The sequence below is a fragment of the Macaca nemestrina genome, chromosome 7 (genome assembly GCF_043159975.1).
Source record: "Macaca nemestrina isolate mMacNem1 chromosome 7, mMacNem.hap1, whole genome shotgun sequence".
Lineage (NCBI taxonomy): Eukaryota > Metazoa > Chordata > Mammalia > Primates > Cercopithecidae > Macaca > Macaca nemestrina.
The window spans coordinates 2794069-2798240 of NC_092131.1; positions in this window are offsets into that span (position 1 = coordinate 2794069).

Consider the following 4172-nt stretch of genomic DNA (forward strand, 5'->3'; position numbering starts at 1 on the left):
GCCGCCGCCGGCGTCCGCGCCATTAAATGGAGCGGGGCAGGGGCAGGGGGCGGGCCGGGGGCGGGCCAGGGCGGGCGCAGTGACGCCCCGTTGACCTCCGGCCGCCAAATCCCCGCCCCTTCGCAGCCGCCCGGGAAGCCCAGTTGAGTCTCGAGCACTTTAGAGGTGAGGGGGCGCGTAGACCGACGGCCAGGCAGGCAGAGGGCCTGGGGCGCCCCACGACTTTGCCAACGGAGGCAGTTTCTCGCTAGGCCGTCGGGGACCAGGGCTTGTGCACCGCGACCTCACCCCGCCAGGCCCCTGCCGGGCCCAGGACTTCGGGGTTCCAGCAACTGCGGAGGTGGTCGTCCCCTCCAGGGAAGGAGTGCGGTTTGCAAAAGGGGATCTGCGTTCTGCGCCCCACCTGGAGGGTCCGCACTCTCGGGGAGCCCATGCCCCGCGCGGAACCCCGAGTCCCCTGGGCGCGCGCGCGCGCGCCCTCTGGCGGCCGCGAAGAGCCGCGCAGCGCGTGTGTCCCAGCAACTGCCCGCACCTCGGCCCCACGGCAGGGGCCCCGCATCCCGCCCGGGAGCGCTGTGGCTCGGGCCTGGCTGTAGCGAGCAGGCGGGCTCCAGCATGGAGCTCCGGCCCTCAGCACCCAAGTCTGGGGTAAAGGGACCCATGCTGTCAGCGTCACCTGGCTGGCATGGGAGCAACCCCCAGGGATGCACACCAACGTGGGGCCCAGGTTTCCAAGAGGCCCCACCCCAGACCTTCCCGTCCCAGCCTGTGGAGGGACCAGGCCACAGAGGGAGGCGATGGTCTGCGAGGCTCCCGTGTTCCCGGCTGGTTGTCCTGTCTCGCCTATCCCGCCCCACCCCTCCCAAGTGGATGAGGCTTGGAGGAAGCCAGCCCTGGTGGCCAGGAGAAGGGTCCTGGGGCCCCCGGGGGAAGAAAGGAGAATCAGGCTCTTGCTTCAGAGCAGGGAGGCGGGGCCCTTGGTTCCCTCCCTGAGGGCTCTCAGTTGCCAAAGAGCCTGGAGCCACGAGGCTCCTTGGGCTCAGGGCAATTCCAAGGCTAGTGACAGGGAGTCCATGGAGACACTCCCTATGAGGAAGGAGTGGAGCTTGGGCCTGTCACAGCAAAGGTCGCTCACAATGAGTTAGTGATTCAGGTGCAGCCAAGGACACCACTGCCCACCCTTGCCTTCAGTCTCCCCACCCCTCCTCTCTGGGCGCCTAACCCTGCCCCAGCCTGGGGGAGAGGGGCTGTTCAAAACCTGGCCTCCCACCCCCTGCACCTATGTCCCCAGTCCCCTCTTCTTCCTCTGGGCACACTGATGCTTCCTCTCCCTCAGCATCCTCGCGGGGAAAATGCCACTGTGTGGGTTCCAAGCAGTCAGTGCGGCCTCGGTGGAAAGGCAGAGTCTTCATGCATGAACTTCCCAGTGCCACCCTGGCGGTGACAGTGCCACCTTGGGGGTGACAGCTGGTGTCACTAAGCAGACTACCGACCCCAGCTTGGGAAGGGGCTGGAGCAGGGCTGGAGGGCTCCGAGGTTTGGCAGAACCTGGAGCCTTCTGAGAAGGGGCTGCACCCAAGGGTGGGACAGTGGGTCTGGGCGTGTCAAGGAGAGAATTTGGGGCACAGCAGATAGCTGTGCAGGTAGGGAAGAGGCAGACTGCAGCAGGAGAAACCAAGAGGGTCACGGGAGGTTTGTTTCCAGATGAGAGAAACTGACAGTTTTAAATGCCCACCAGGAACCACAAAGTCCCATCAGACAAGGGGGTGCTCCCAAGGCCTGGCAGGGGCCACCAGCTCTGAGCCCTTCCTGGGGACACTTGGGGCTCTGGGCTAGCAGATGTCAGACAGAGGCTTGGGGGACTGGGGGACATGCTAGACCACCTCACTAAGGGGGCTTGGACTGACCCTGCAGAGGCGAACGCTAGTGACTCACTGACTTCTCCAGGCCTGGACTATAAATAGCCACCGGCCCGGGTGGGGGCAGGGAGCTGGGGCTTTTCTAAAAACAGCCCTGCCCAGGCCCAACAGCTGGGGCCCCTGCCAGTCACACGGCCCAGCCCGAATTATAACACCCCCACCCCCCAATCCCCACAGTGGGTCTGTCCCCAGGTGGTGGGCAGCACAGGAGCCACTGAGCTTGGGGCCATCCATCTGGGCCCTGCTGTCTCGACGTGTGACCTTGGGCAGGAACGAGGGTGCATGGGCGTGTCCACCTGTGGGTTCACTCTTTGGGGGCCACACCTCCCTGTGGGAACATCGTACACGGTGGCCCAGGACACACAGACACCCACAGCTGCCTGCATACACACCTGCAGCCACGGAGCCTCACCATGCAAGGCACACCCAGAGCTCCTGTCCGTTTTGGTTCCTTTGCTGGCTGTAGCCCACTAAACTGACTTCTCACGGAGCAGAGAGGAAAAAGAAAAACTCAGGCTCTGGAGAGGCAGCTCCTCCTCCTGTCACAGGGTCCCCAGTCCCACCTCTCCAGGCAGGCGGGGCGATGGCCTCAGTTGCTGCAGGTCACCCTGTAGGTGACCCCGCCCAATACTCCATAGTCCAGTTTTACTGGCAGATTGTGAGGGGTGGGGAGGGGGAGGCGTTGAGCTATTTAACTTAAAAACAATAGCACAGATGGGAATGAAAAATGGTGCAGCTGCTTTGGGAAACAGTTTGGCAGTTTCTTAAAAAGTTAAACATAAACTTAGCATGTTGCCCAGTTGTTCCTCCACTAGGAAACTACCCCAGAGAAATGAAAACTCGCATCCACACGAGGACTATGCAAATGTTCACAGCAGCAGGATTCGCAGAAGCCCCAAGCCGGAAGCAACCCAGATGCCCATGGACAGAAAAGCAAACAAAATGTGGTCCATGCATGCAATGGAATGTGCTTCAGCCATGAAATGCAATGACGTCCTCATACAGCCTGCAGTGAGGATGGAGCCTGAAAACAGTTGAAGGAAGCCAGGGGACATGCATGACGAGCGCAGGTGAGTGACTGCCAGGGCTGGGGAGGAGCGCAGGCAAGGGGTCAGACTGATGGGTGCCAGAGGACTTCTTGGGGTGATGGAGAGATTCTCAAAGTGCATCACTGCACAACCTTGATCTGCTGGAAAGCAAATACCACCACAGCACACACATAACCAGCAAGTCTGGTGGTTTGTAAATTACGCCCCTGTAGAGCTGCACCCATCTCACCACTGTTGGGTGCTGTTCACCACGGGGTCTGCCCTCTTCTAGATATTTCTCACTGCCTCCTGAGGGCTTCAGGGACAGCCCCTGGCCTGGGGGCCCCTCAACAGTGAATGCTCACACGGGGCCTGGGGGACTGGGGGCCCTTCAACAGTGAGTGTTCACACGGGGCCTGGGGAACTGGGGGCCCTTCAACAGTGAGTGTTCACACGGGGCCTGGGGAACTGGGGGCCCCTCAACAGTGAGTGTTCACACGGGGCCTGTCCGGCGCTCACCACATTTGTGGGAGCCCCCATCCACCCACTCCTGCAGCCTCTGAACGCAACAGTCACACACCAGGCTAGGTCTGCTTTTTATTGGCCACACGTCCAGCTGCCAGCCTCAGGGCACACACCTGGCAGGCAGCAGGCTCGGGCAGGCTGCCCTCGCTGGGTGGGCAGTGAGGGGGCAGAGGCTGCTGGGTGTCACCCTGCAGACCCTCAGGTGGACTGTATTGTCCCCAGGCCCCGCCCATCCTGGGCAGCTGGCACTGGGAGGGGTTTTCTGTTGATGTGATGGCCAAGTTTCAGCTGCAGGGCAGAGGCCTGGCGGTGGCAGCAAATGCAGACCGCTCCCCACTCCAACTTCAGGGGCTGGACATGCTGGGATGGGGGCCAGACCCCACGGGAGGGGACCCTGGCCTGCCATGGCACTGCCTGCCAGCCTACCCCTGCCCAGGGCCCCCAACTCAGCCACCTCCGAGCAATAAAGACTCGCAAAGCATTGTGTTTTGATTAAACCCTGCTGGGATGAAGGGCAGGCAGAGCTGTGGTGGACACTGGCAGGACACAGCCCCCCCGACTGGCCCTTGGCAGGCTGCACCGGGTGCATGCGGGTGTGGGCCAGGGTCGCCTTTAGGAAGCAGGTAGGAGGCTGGCGCGTGCAGGCAGTCCAGGAGGGCACTAGGACTGGCAGGGTACTGGTGCCTGTTGGGGTCCCAGC